The following is a 15,447-nucleotide window of genomic DNA, read 5'->3' as shown; positions in this document are numbered from 1 at the left end:
AAGTTTAGCAAATTAAGTCGATAGGATGTGCTTGATTTCTGTCTGCCTTTCTCCTGCCTTAACAACTTTATTTAGAAAATATTTCATGCAAAGTATGTTAGTGACATGGGGCCCGATAACATGGGGGCAAGCGCTAGTGCAACATACAAAGTCATTAAACCAGCATTTATCTGCATACACAAAGTAAAATCAAAGAAACAAGACTGTTAAACTTACATGATTAAAATTAACTCAATGGAAAAGGAGCAAATTAAAAGCTATTGTTGGAGTATGTCATTTTTTTACATACATACATTTTTTTACAAACTGGAGAAGAAGACTATCTGTCGCTTCTCTGAATGTCTCTTTGACTCATGTTTGTAGCTCCAACCTGCATGTTTGTTTTGACATCTGGTGGTCAGATCTTAAATGTGCTTTTTCTTTTTCCCAAGGATTATATGCTCTGTTTGGATTTCTTTTTGAGTTAATAATGCATAGGAATTAAGCCGCAACCCTGAAGCAGAAAACATCTGAATATCACACTGAAAATTAGGTCATAGCTTTATTTTTTACATTGAAGATAAATGATGACTTCAGTAGCTCTACTACTTCTATATTACACAGCATGTCCTGGTTGTTTGTGAACACCAGATCTAAAATTGCTCTGTCCCTTGTTGGGTTTTGACACACTGGGTCAGGAAGCAGTCATTTACTGCATCAATCAGTTCAGCTTCTATGTTACCACATCCCACTGGATTTTCCCAGTTTATATTGGGAAAATTGAAATCACCCATGATTACGTCATATAACAATTTGCTATAATTTCTATCATGCATTTCTATATTCATCTAGGCAAATGAGGGGGCTCTGTGGAACAACGTATTCACCATATATTGCTCTATGGGGAAGCTCCTGAAACTGTATAATAACATTTTTGTTAAAAGGATATGAGGTGCCTGCTCAGTTAAACATTTCTGAGCCTCTAGTGCCCATCAGTACCCGAGACTCAAACTGATTAAAGGATGGTCATTTTTACAGTACAGTATGTTGTGACTAAATAATACAAATAACACACTGACCAGTGTATTCCTTTAACAAGCAATTTACTGGAAAGTTTGTACTGCACTGCAGGAACTCACAGTTAAACAACTTCTCACTCTTGCATTGACCACACATAAATAACACCCACCCCACTTACATCAAGAGCCTCACATACTCTTAAAGATACAGTGCAAATTAACATAAACCTTGAAACAAGAGCATAACACAGTACATTTTCGCTAATCTGAGCTCCAGTGATGCGAATTGACCTAGAATCTGAACCTGCTATCAGTGCTGATAACCATGTATTTACAAACTTACAATCTGTTTGTTTTATTCAAAGGGTTATTACTGGTGTTGATGAAATATAAGAAAAACATAAAACAAAGACTATACAAAGCCTGGTACAGGTTACAATCAGTACATTGTAAGGATTTATATAAATTGTAATAATTTTGTGTGGCCCTTTAAATGGTAAAGAAGTGAGTAATCATTTAGACTATCAGTGAACACTATGTGATTTTCCTGTGTTTAAGGCTTTTTGAACTACTGCTTAACGCAGCCCAAACCTGTGAACCATGCAACTCTGCACGTACACACTTTACACGCACACGTGCCAAGATAAGCAAGCTGATTTAACAAGACCAAGATGAATTGGTATAACCTGGGCTCCCGTCTTTGTTTCCATGTTACTGCTTCAACGTCTGTTTCCTCATTTCTATTGTAAAACCACAAGCCTGTCTGGTAAAACCAAACATGAAACATTTTACTTCTTCTGAAATGAAGCAATAGAACCATAGAACTCCACCTCCTATGGGGGGGGGGGGGGGTCAGCTTTGCTATTGGTAAGAATTTTTTTTGGGTGGAACCCCACATCCTGTGGAACATAACCTGCCCAGTATATCAATGCCAGTAAGTATTGTTTCAGGGCTAGAATACCACCTGAGACCTGTAATTTTGCTTTGTTCCTGAATAAAAATCTGTTGATTGAAATTACATGAAGAAGACTGACATTATTGTTAAGAAGAAAATGAACCTTACAACATCAAAATTACTAATTTAGATTAACAAAGAGTCTACTGTATATTCAAGTTCACATTTACACTGACTTTTCTGGGTAGAGGACAAGAGTTAAAAGAATATTAATCTAGTTCCCTAAATGCTATCTCTTGAACCTTGATCACTGATGACTGATACTCTTCTATGACTCCTGTTGTCAATGGGGTCACAAATACTGCAATTGATTCAGTCATTAAAATGAGACCTTCCTTGGTATTGTACTTTTATTAACAGTATTTACACTGTTAAATGTTTGTTATTGGCACACAAATGCCCTATTTCAGTAATAAAACCAGTGACAATATTACGATCTTTAGATCAATTGAAATGACCCATTAGCCCTGCCAGTAAACATATTGGCTCACTATGATAAAGCTTTTTATTGCTACGTTATTTTACATGCGGTATTGGCAGTATAATTTGGAAATTCAAAGAATCTGGTCTTTCTGGCCGAGTTATGATGTACTGAGAATTATAGTTCTTGGATTTTTATCAGTAATCTATCAGTAATCTAATGAATACTCATAAGTGCCCCTGATAAAATCGCCTGTCAATATATAAATACAACCACACAAAGACCCTTTTTTTACTTGTACTGAACTGTGTGTCTGCTACAGTAAAAACAACCTCTACAGTAAAAGAGAAAAAAGATGTAAGTTCTTTTAATTCTAATCCTCACTGATGTAGCTTTGGGCTGGCTTCAGATAAAAGCAAAGTACAAAGTCTGAATACTGTATTACTGTGTTAAACAATGGGCAATGATGCAATCTCTTTTTTTATATATATTTTTTAAACTTTGAACCATTTCCACAAATATGTTTTATTACATATCTTGATTTATAATTGTGCATAATGTCTCTTTATTGAAACATGTAAGTCATGCGGAGGTTTATAAGTTAATGTCTTACTATTTTTATTTTTTGTTGTTGCCATAAGGGCTTCAATGTAATCATAGAAAAGATAGTCGTTGTTGTTTTCGTTTCATTTCTACAGAGCAGCAGCAGCAGAAGAAAGCCTCGTCCTCCCATCTTGACTACATCAGAAACTCTCTCAATGTCAATGTCAATGTCTCACCTTGGTAACAATGAGCTTGGTAACATGCTTCAAGATGTTCTCTGAATGACTTGCAAGAGTACCGTAAAAAACGGTGTATAAGTCGCACCAGTGTATAAGTCCTGTCCCGTCCAACCCCTCCCCCCGTCCAACCCCTTTTTTGAGACAACAATTTCAGGAAAAAGCCTATAGGTCACACCGGTGTATAAGACGCTCCCCCCTTTTTAGGACCCCCTAAAAATACCTAGAAACTAGAAGTATACAAAGGTTTTTACAGTAATTTACTCTTTAGCCAAATAACACTGCTCTGTAATTTTAGATTGGCACATTCCATTGAAATGCCAGGAATAGAGTCAAGCGAATGGATGTTATGCAACGTTGAGTAAGCCACTATACACAACATGACCATTCTTACATAACATCAAATACACTCCCAATGTGACATTGTTTGGGTGTGCTGGAAACAAAAAGACAGTTCAAATGATAAATACTGCACTTTGAAAAATAAACCATGGGGCCCCCCACTTGCGCCTCTTCTCAAACGACACTTGACACTAGTTTGGTATTTTTGCTTTTTTTAATATGAAAACTTATGTGGAAGCTGATGTTGAGAAATACTTGCGACTCTACTTGATAACAATATGTACTTAAAAAAGTGATATGTGCATCAGTAGCGGGTGTGCTTTGGGTTGTGTAAATGAATATAAACCTTCAGATCAGAAGCCACAGCAATATTTTATTGGTCTGCAATAGTTTAACACAGAAAAATAAAATCAGTACTCCAGGTTACCATTCCAGCTGCACAACAGGCCGCTAGCGCTTCCACTGAGATCTGGCCTTAATACATGCAGTATCAATAAAATCAGATATTAAAATAACCAATCACAAACAACACGTACATTAATATAATAAAACAATGATGGCCTCGTTGAACCCTTTTTTTAAATAAATAATACAGTTTAAATACAAAGAATAGGTTATAAAAAGAGTACTTTAGTCAAGGTACCATATTCCATCGAATTTAAGACACCCTTGAATATTTACCATCCTCAATTTGAGGAAAAAATAAAACATCAAATAAATATGCATTTACAAAGATAAAACCTCAATTACAGTTTTGTATCGTACAAAACTGACAAAACAGTGTTGTAGATTAACCACAGAGCTTGTTTATTGTGCTGCTCACTGTATAATACTTAAGATGGCGTCTCTGTCGTACACACACCACAACTCACTTACGGCATCACACATCCTGGCAACAGCAAGCATGACACAACACTGCACGGTATCAGACAATATGTAACCCAGCAACCACAACAGCATTGACCGCATTGCAAACACACCAGTCAGAACGGTATGCACAATATCAACTAACAGAACATAACATAGGCACATGGAGATTACTCACACCTGTTTTTCTCCCAATTTGTGAACTGTGGTATTGCTTGGCATGTCGAAGAATACAGGGGTCTGATCAGCATTTCCGATCTGTCCAAGCTGGTACTGTATGTTAGAAACGCTGAAATTGTAAAAGCTTCTCTTGGATTTCCTCAGGAAGCTAATGACGCTTCTTGAAAATGGCTGCCTGTATGTCATGGATAATTTGAGATTGGCATTAGCGTTTTGGTTCGTCTTTTCTCAGTAGTAAGTCACGTTGCTGCTTGTGTATTCGGGCAGACACCATTGTTGTCTTTTCTCGGCAGTCAGCCACGCTGCTGTTTGTGTACTCAGGTAGTCACGTCTTTTGTTAGTGATTTTAATACACACATCACTATTCTGTACTCTAATTTAACACACAGGCTATATAGGATTGAGACATAAAATGTAAAATAAATACATGAACATAATTTAGATCTTTTATGTAACATCATCAAAGAAACTACAAAATGTTATCGCAAAAGTCTGCCGGAAGCCATAATAGTAGTACAATATTTTTTAAAGTATATGGAAAACTACAAAGCGGTATGTAATTCAGTATGTTAACGTAACATTATTCATGGTTTCATTTGACTTTATGAAGCAAAATGAGTTAATTCTATGGAGCAGTGGTCCTAAACTTGGTGTTTGGATTTTTCCCACAGACCACTTGCCACGCATTTGTTCACAACAGCATTTTGAAACGAATTTATAGGCTTATATGTTTAAGTACATGTAGAAATAAAATATTTATATGGTGTAACTAACTTAATGAGATCCCTGGGTTGAATCTTCGCTACAAGTTCATCAAGGAATGTTGTCATTTTGCGCATTGAAAGTTGTTGAAGGCAAAGTTACCGTTTCTTTTGTTTAAAACTACAACATTGTGAATGTTTTGTAGTTAAATGGTGTCTCAATTTTGCAGGTTTAAGTTTCATTTGACAGAATCTCCTGACAAATAATGCACTGGGTCATCCTCGGATCCAGTAAATGTAAATCCCAGTGCTGGTCCCCTGTGGTTTAGCAGCTGTTGAGTGGCGTATGTGGTGATGTCACGGACCAGGAAGTACCAGAAACAATGGATGGGCGGGTGAAGCTGCAGCGCTACGGCGCTCAGCGTATTTATTCAATATATCAAAAACAAAAGGTTTAAACAAACAACACAAAACACAACAAAAAGGCGCATTGGCCAAACAAATAAATATCGTGCTGGTGTAAACCAGCACGCTTAGCAGTTATTTGTTGTTTCGTTTTCTCTCTCCTTGCTCTCATGCCTAATACACTCTCCTCTGTACACTCTCCCCAGCACGGACAGCTGCAAGTTCTTATACTCTGGCCGAGGGGTTAACTAGCTGTTAATTATCTTATTACCCCTCGGCCACAGTCTGCACGAGTTTAGTAAGGATGCGTGACTGTCAGCTAGTTAAATAAATCACTAGCTGATCAGTCACGCATCCTCACAAGGTTTTTAAACACAAAATAACAAATAACAAAAATCGGCTTCTGCCGTAATAAACAAATCATAATAAATAAATAATAAACAAAGGGGCAGGACACTCTGCCACATCCCCGCAACATTTCTAACGCAACTTACTGCAACTTAGTCGCCAACGTCAGTCGATGTACATATAAAAAACACACCGGAATGCGAAGTGAAACATTTAAAAATGATTGGAGAGTGTTTCCAGAAGTAGTGTTAAGAGAATTTCCTTTTGGCATCTAGTCTTGTGAGATATTAAACCTGCTGAATAAACCCATATAATAACATTGAGCTGAAATAGATCATTCACACTTCAAGCAACAAATGTAGCCTCTTTTTGTTTTGCATTAACTTATTTTACTATATGCAACTAACCTAATATGGAAATAATAGAGGTATTCCTATCCATGGCAACAGTGTAGCACACAGTTTATATATTCTACTTTTGTGTAGCGCAAAATGGCTGGGACAGCCAGATTACGTTTTTTTTTTTTTTTTACCTGAGCAGTGAAAACAAGCAGTAGAATCATCACAGATTAGAAAGATGTGTATGTGACTTTACAGATTTTTAAATAATGCTGCTTAAAAAAAGAAGTCTGTAATTTTGTCAAGACAAATGTGTCTTCATAATGTGTAACAGCTATTATGGTATTGCATCAAAGGGAGCTGTAATATATACTGATGCACAAAAGAAATGCAACACTCAGGTGCAATGGATTTAATAAAATATTTTAAACATAGATAACAAACAAAAATCACAGAAAATGTGAACAAAAACAAAAAACGGAAAAACTGTTGCCTCAAGGACTTCGCCAATGTATCGCTGAGCAGTAAGGCTGCCCTCAATCTGCACTAAAGGCGTTCTTATGTTACAGGAGATTCCTCCCCACATCATCCCACTTCCACCATCCCACCGGTTGAACAACGCAACAGTCAGCATAACGCTCACCACAACGTCTCCACACACATTTTCTTCCGTCAGGTCTGTCAAGGGCAAAACGGCATTCATTGGTGAATGAAACACTCAACCACTCTCTCTGCTGCCACATGAGATGTTCTCTGGCCCACAGAGGATGGCGATTTCGTCTCTCAGCTGTTAACATGTTACCCCTGAACGGCCTCCGAGCATGCAAATCATTTTCATGCAGACGGCAAGCTATAGTCATTTTATTATTATTATTATTATTATTATTATTATTATTATTATTATTATTATTATTTATTTCTTAGCAGACGCCCTTATCCAGGGCGACTTACAATCGTAAGCAAATACATTTCAAGTATCACAGTACAAGTAATAATAAAATTAAGAGCAAGATAAATACAATGACTTTGGTTCAAGCAAGTACAAGTGTGATAAAATACGATTCAATAATACAGCAGATAACAGTGTCAGTGATAGTTACATCAGGATATGATTAAATACAAAATACTACAGATTAAACACTTGGCAGATTACAGTACTCTGAAGTACAGGATTAAATGCAGTAAAATAGGGGGCAGATAAGAGCAAGTAAAGCACATTTAAGGAAGGGTGATAAGTGTCCCAGGGGAAAAACAGAGGAGTTCTACAGGTGCTTTCTGAAGAGGTGAGTCTTGAGGAGGCGCCGGAATGTGGTCAGGGACTGGGCAGTCCTGACATCTGTAGGAAGGTCATTCCATCACTGCGGAGCGAGGGTGTAGAAGGAGCGGGCTCTGGAGGCACATTTTGCTGATGTGCGGGTTATTTCTTCCTGGAAATTTCTCATGCTGTAGCCACTGCAGTCTGAAAACGATTATGCAGATGGATCAGTCAGATGTGATGGTCCTGGGCCGGTGTGGTGACCCTCTGCCTTCCAGGACGTGGCCAGTTTCTCTAGACTAGTCTGCTGATTGTTGAAGCAGAACATCTCATTCTCCGGGCAACTTCTCTCACAGACAGGCCGCCTTCAATCATAAGATAGCAACCAGGCAATCTGCATTACTCAAGCGGGGCTTGGTCGTATCTTTTGCTGTTCTTGTGTTAATTAAAATCATGTATTTTCGAATTACTATTTATACAGATTCTGAGCACCTGGCATTTTTATGAAATCACATGACTTGAGCTCATTATTTTGTTGTCCCAAGGAACAATACTACTCAAACAATCAACAAATCAATCTGCTCAATTTAAAATGTAAATAACATTATGTATGTGCCCAATGAGCTATTCCTGTAAAACTTAGTTGCGTTTTCATTGTGCATCAGTATATATTAATTTATATAAATACACCCGTAATAAAAGAAAACAGATACATACATATCTTATAATTATATATAATGTAGTAGCACAACATGTGATTCTGTAGAAATGTTTTTTTTGCAAGAATTACGTAATCGAGTTTTGGGAGTGTTTGTGGACCACCTGGAGTTTACTCACGGACCACAAGTGGTCCGCAGACCACAGGGTGGGAACCACTGCTATAGGGTGATGCAAACGTTTTGGCCATAGCTGTATACATATTTACATACATTTACACATTTTCTTGAGCCGGATTTCCTGAATGCAAGTGTGAGCATTTATGTGATTTGCAATTTTATTGCAAATCACATAATTTACTGATGGCCAATAGTGCCAAACTTAATGCAGCATGCAAATAGAATAAAATGATTACATAATACTGTAGTGTGTGTGTGCCTACAAGACTGACAATGATTGGTATGTTTAGGGTTTATTGTATCTTAATATAAAATAAACTTAATTTTGTCTCTGCACGCTTTCCGTATGCGAAATGTATTTTTAAATCCCACTATGTCGCGATATGGAAATTAATATTGATATCTAACAATATCGATTCAAGGTCTCTAGAGAAAACCCTCAGATCATGGGATGGTTGAATCCTGGCATGGTAACTGTCATAGCTGAAAATGTGAATTTGCATAAGTAAGTTGTAGAAAAGGGAACAAGTACTTTCAGTGCCTGTGACGCCAAAGTTGGGTATTCCGACAGAACATGAACCCAGAATGTGCCAAGTGCATTTGGGACTTGACGAAACATAAGCTGAAGAGTCCTGTCTGAAGACAGTTCAATCAGTTCTTCTTCAGATCTTCAGGTTAAGAGGCATGTCTTGTATATTGAACTGTCAAAAGTATCACAAACCCAATCCCAGGTTTCATCGTTGGCATCTGGAGAATATTTCTCAAATTTAGTGGCAAGCGCATTCAAGTGAGAGATGACATTGTATTTTATATCCACATCTCTGGTTTGGCACAATGAGGGAAACATGTCCAGCACGCCACTTTCAACTTGAGTTTTCCACAGTTTCACTTTCTTCTGAAAAGCAATGATTTTGTCTTTAAAAGTTAAAACAGAGGCCTTTTTCCCCTGCAAACTTACATTAAGGTCGTAGATGGCTGAATATGTCAGCCAAGTAAGCAAGTTTGGAATGGAAACCACCCTTTACTGCCAAGGTACTGCGCCAGGGGGATTCCTTGTTCACTCAAAAATGCACTCAGCTCTTCTTTAAGTTCAAAAAGACGGGTAAGCATTTTTCCTCGAAAACCATCTAACTTCAGCATGCAGTAACAGGTGCTCTGCTCCCAATTCCTCACACAGACACTTAGCCGAGAGCCTTGGCCTTAATACTGTTAACCATTTTGATCACAGTATTCAAAACTTCATGAACTTCTGGCTGCATTTGCTTGCTTGCGAGTGCCTGACAATGTAAAAAGCAATGGATTGTTATTAAATCTTGATGTTAATCCACTGGGTTTGCTAGTCATTGCTGCAGCACCATCCATGCACAATCCTTTCAAGATCCTCAGATCTAATGTAGGTATTTAAGCATTACAAAATTATGGCACATATTCTCTCTTTGAGCTCATCACAAAATAAAAAAATCTTTAAAAATCTCATCATGCCACACGAAATGTACAAAAACCACGATGTGTGCACATTTAGCGATGTTGTGTTTTCATCAATTTGAAGAGCGAACATACAACTTTCACGAAGCCAAGCTGCAACTTACATCATCCGCTAGTTCATCCATATGTCTTTGTACAGTGTTATTTGGCAATGACACACATTGGATGTTTTGTGTAGCTTCCTTACCTAGCATTTGCTCAACAATGTCCAAGCAGGCAGGTAATACCAGCTCCTCGCGGACTGTGTGAGGCTTGTTTGATTTTGCGATGCGCAAAGATGGAAGATGCGATGCTTTGAGGGCTTTTTCAGGAACTGTGGCCTTTTTCTAGAGACATGCAACTTGGCGAATATATTCTTTTTTTCAAAGAAAAAAAGCACAGCCTTTGTTTGCACATTCAGGGTGTCAGGTAATTTAATGGCGTTTTAGTTTTGAAGGCTTCATGCTTTTCTTTGCAAGAATTTCTAGGCACAGCACACACTTCAGAGCTGGATCATTTTCAGGCTCACAAGCAATAAAGCCAAACTCAATGTAACTGTGGTCATATTTCCTTGAAACAGGTTTGCTTTTCTTTTCAAGTGGAGACATTGGACTTGTACTTAGATTGCTCCCTCGTTTTAGAAACATATCCATTTTAACAAATCTTTTTGAATTTTTCAATACACACTACCAGCATAACGGAGCGACACACTGATGAGGTGCCATTCAGTGATAGCTTTCTGGTTAATTTTACATGTGGGTAGGGGGCTGCACTGTTTTAATTTATTTCTAATTTATTTAAGTCTAGTAGTGCTCTTATCTTTAGTCTTTTTTGTTTTGTCAAATTAAAGACAAAATAAGATCATTATTTTATAAATAATTTAAAAATAAAATATGTTTGTTTTTGTGGAATATTGATAGTTAGTCCCCTGGGTTTTAGTTATGTTTTATTCCAGTTGAGTTATTGTAACATGATCCCTGGTACAGCTCCAATAGCTGAAGGGGTCATGGGTCATGGGGAGCCACGTCCTGCCCAGATTCTAGTTCCGGTCCAGGCTAGCGTGAGCACCTTCTTGTACAGAAAAATAAAAGAACACTTAATTAGAGTAATTGTACGTGTGCCGTTTCTCTGAGTCAATAATTATAAAGTTATTGAGTTTATTACACTTGGCGACGAGGAGTAAAAAAAAACACCCAGAAGCAGGCTACACTTCGGACGGCAATGGCGACTTTTGGAAGCATTGGAGAGTTTGATGAGAGCACTGACTGGACGGAGTATGTGGAATGGCTTGGACACTACTTCGTAGCAAATGATATTACTGATGGAGGTAAACAGCGCTCCATATTTCTAAGTGTTTGCGGTTCGAAAACATACAGTCTCATCAGGAATTTGGTATCGCCATTGAAGCCTACTGATAAGAGTTTTGCTGAACTGTGCTTAATTGTTAAACAGCATAAAAACCCTAAACCGTCAGAGATTGTGCAGACTTTTAAATTTCTCAATAGGTTTCGGCAGCCAGGGGAATCTGTGGCAACTTATGTAGCCGAATTGAGACGGTTGTCTGAACATTGTGTTTTCGGGGAGATTCTGGATAGGATGCTGCATGACAGGTTGGTATGCGGCTTGCAAGATGACCGCATTCAGCGCCGTTTGTTATCGGAAACCGCGTTGGATTTTAAGAAGGCTGTGGAGATTGCTCAAGCCATGGAGGCTGCTGCGCAACAAGCTCACGATCTTAAACCGACTGCCTCAACACCACCTGTGATTCACAAGGCGATCGCAGTTGGTTCTCCTGCGATAGACTGCAGACAGGGTGAAGGGAAAAATATGTGTTACCGCTGTGGACAGCCACATGCTGCAAGAGACTGTAGATTCAAGGACGCTGTTTGCCATAACTGCAATAAGCAGGGTCACATTGCAAAAGTGTGTCGCAGTAAAAATCAGCCACGCCAACACAGAGGGGGCTGGCAACCCAAGATGCCTAAAGCTACGCATAGCTTAGAAGGGGAGGTAGATGAAGACGAACCTGAGGTTGTTTACAGTATGCACCAAGCAAAAACAGAGAAAGTAGAGCCTATTTATGTGACTGTGAAGGCGCAAGGGGAAGAATTGCAAATGGAAGTTGATACAGGGGCGTCATTCACAGTTATCAGTGAGAGCACGTACAGAGGCACGTGGCATGGCAAACAGTTACCCCCACTCAGTAAGTCTGCCATCAAGCTGCGCACGTATACAGGAGAAGAAATTAAAGTCATAGGCATCATTGCAGTGGAAGTGCAGTATAACCAGCAATCATGCACGCTACCAATACTGATAGTGTATGGTAATGGACCTTGTTTGCTAGGACGGAACTGGCTGAAGAAGCTCAAACTGGATTGGTCTAATTTGTATCATATGGGAACTACTAGTGTGCAAGACATTTTAAACAGATATGCAGTTGTGTTTCGGGATGAACTGGGAACTTTGAGAGGAACTAAGGCTGTCATTGAAGTGGACGGAAACGTTAAGCCCAGATTCTTCAAAGCCCGTACAGTACCGTATGCATTAAAAGAAAAAGTCAGTGCTGAACTGGAGAGATTGCAAAAGGCAGGCATCATTGAACCTGTTCAGTTTTCGAAGTGGGCTGCTCCTATTGTGCCAATTATGAAGCCAGATGGGTCAATACGTATTTGTGGCGATTATAAACTGACAGTGAACCAGGCCTCCAGACTGGATGCTTATCCAATTCTGCGAGTGGAAGATTTATTCTCCAACATTACAGGGGGCAAGCCTTTACAAAGCTGGACCTGAGCCATGCCTACCAGCAGCTGCTCCTGGAGGACAGTTCTAAGGAAGTTTTGACCATCAACACGCACAAGGGGTTGTTCCGCTACACCAGGTTGCCTTTTGGGGTGTCATCAGCTCCGGGTATTTTCCAACGCACCCTGGAAAGCCTGCTAGCAGGTTTGCCCCACGTTCTCGTGTATCTGGATGACATCCTCATAACAGGTCCTGACCCGTCAAAACACATGCAAGTTTTGGAAGAAGTTTTGAAGCGGCTTGCTGATGCAGGATTGAGACTAAAAAAACAAAAGTGCATTTTCCTAGCGCCAGAGGTGCAGTATTTAGGTCACAAGATTGACGCAGAGGGCATACACCCAGCAGAGGAGAAGGTCCGGGCAATAGCGGAAGCTCCGACGCCCAAGAATACCACAGAGTTGAAGTCATTTTTAGGGATGGTAAACTATTACCATCGTTTTCTGCCAAATTTATCGACACTGTTGGCACCATTGCATCATCTACTACAGAAGAAGGTGCCATGGTGTTGGAAACCACAGCAGGAGAAAGCTTTCCAGTCAGCAAAGAAGCTTTTGCTAACATCACAATTGTTAGTATATTTCGACTCCAAGAAACCATTGCTCCTGGCATGCGATGCATCACCCTATGGAGTGGGAGCAGTGTTATCGCACACCCTGCCTGATGGAAGTGAAAGACCAATAAGTTTTGCATCCCGCACTTTGGCTCCAGCTGAAAAAAACTATTCTCAGCTGGATAAAGAAGCCCTCGCCATTGTGTTTGGGGTAAAAAAGTTCCATCAGTACCTGTATGGACACCATTTCACTATTTGCTCGGACCACAAGCCCTTGATGAGCCTTTTCAGCGAGAGCAAGTTGATTCCACCGATGGCTTCAGGGAGAATTCAACGGTGGGCGTTATTGCTTGCTGGTTATGACTATGAGATACGCTACAAGAGTGGAGAGACACACAGTAATGCTGATGGACTGAGTCGTTTACCACTGAAGGATACACCCTCACACGTGCAAACACCAGAGGATGTGGTTTTGTTACTGGAAAACCTCTCCACTTTCCCTGTCAACCTAGGGCAAATACAGTCAGGAACCAGAAGAGACCCTATATTGTCGCGAGTCCTGACATACATGAGAAGTGGATGGCCAGCAGAAGCCGAGATGGAAGATCTGAGGCCGTATTTTAGAAGGAAGGAGGAGTTAAGTATCCAAGACAATTGTTTACTTTGGGGAAATAGAGTCATTGTATCTCCGCAAAGCCAGGAGAAAGTTATTGCTGAACTTCATGAAGCACACCCGGGCATATCTCGCATGAAGAGCCTAGCAAGAAGTATGGTGTGGTGGCCTTGCATGGACCAAACCTTGGAGAAAAAAGTTAGAGAATGCACCATTTGCCAGAGCACACGCCATGCACCGCCACCGGCACCGCTACACCCGTGGGAGTGGCCTGACAGACCGTGGGCCCGCCTGCATGTGGATTATGCAGGTCCATTTATGGGGAAGATGTTCTTGATCCTTATTGATGCCCACTCCAAGTGGATAGATGTTCATGTTATGTCTTCTGCTACTTCTCAAGCTACCATAAGTCAACTGAGGGTTACATTTGCAACGCGTGGGCTGCCCGAGATGCTAGTGACAGATAATGGAACAGCATTTACTAGCGAAGAGTTCCAGCAGTTTTGTAAGAAAAATAGCATTAAGCATGTCAGAACATCACCTTACCACCCTGCATCCAATGGGCTAGCTGAAAGAGCCGTGCAGACGGTAAAGGAAGGGTTAAAGAAAATGAGGACTGGCACAATTGAAACCAAGTTGGCCAGGTTTTTGTTCCATTACAGAATCACACCTCAAACCACAACTGGGTCATCGCCGGCAGAATTACTGATGGGACGTAGACCACGATTGTGTTTTGATGTGCTGAGACCAGCAGTGGGAGGGAGAGTGAGAGCTGCACAAGCTAAGCAGAAGTTTCAACATGATCAACACGCCAAAGTTCGCTTATTGAATGTAGGAGATACTGTTTATGTACGAATGTTTGGAGTGGAGGATAAGTGGACACAAGGAACCATACTGGAGAAAGTGGGTCCAGTGTCATTCCAAGTGGAACTGACGGATGGTAGAGTGATTCGCCGTCATCAAGACCACCTAAGGAAATATCAGGCAGCGACCGTTCCACAATCTGAAAGACCAGAGGATGTCCAAGTGCCTTTGGGAGATGACTACAGCCCTAACCCAGTGCAGTTAGAGTTTTCAACAGAGGGGGTTCCAGTAGACCCAGAGCCAGCAGTAGATCCAGGGCCAGAACCAACATTAGCCCCGGCACCAGAGTTGCGCCGTTCACAAAGAGTGCGTAGAGCTCCACAGAAACTGGACTGTTAGTTTAGTTGTTCCTAGCTACGTCAGTGTTGATAGTGAATGTAAGATAAAAACAAGACCAGTTTTAATCTGAGGTGGAGGGATGTGGAATATTGATAGTTAGTCCCCTGGGTTTTAGTTACGTTTTATTCCAGTTGAGTTATTGTAACATGATCCCTGGTACAGCTCCAATAGCTGAAGGGGTCATGGGTCATGGGGAGCCACGTCCTGCCCAGATTCTAGTTCCGGTCCAGGCTAGCGTGAGCACCTTCTTGTACAGAAAAATAAAAGAACACTTAATTAGAGTAAGTATACGCGTGCCGTTTCTCTGAGTCAATAATTAGAAAGTTATTGAGCTTATTACAGTTTTACTGTGTCTTGTTCTGCAACCCACCACTGTTTCTCAAATGCACCATG

General features: G+C 40.2%; 1 pseudogene; it reads left to right on the top strand.

Annotated features, from left to right (window-relative positions):
* The first annotated feature begins 11,110 nt into the window (after nt 1-11,110).
* On the top strand, nt 11,111-15,054 carry LOC117420518 (uncharacterized protein K02A2.6-like; annotated as a pseudogene).
* The last annotated feature ends 393 nt before the right edge of the window (nt 15,055-15,447 follow it).

Source organism: Acipenser ruthenus, chromosome 2, assembly GCF_902713425.1.
Source record: "Acipenser ruthenus chromosome 2, fAciRut3.2 maternal haplotype, whole genome shotgun sequence".
In the NCBI taxonomy this organism is placed as follows: domain Eukaryota; kingdom Metazoa; phylum Chordata; class Actinopteri; order Acipenseriformes; family Acipenseridae; genus Acipenser; species Acipenser ruthenus.
The sequence above is the reverse complement of the archived record's forward strand: the minus strand, read 5'-3'. Positions and strand labels throughout refer to the sequence as shown.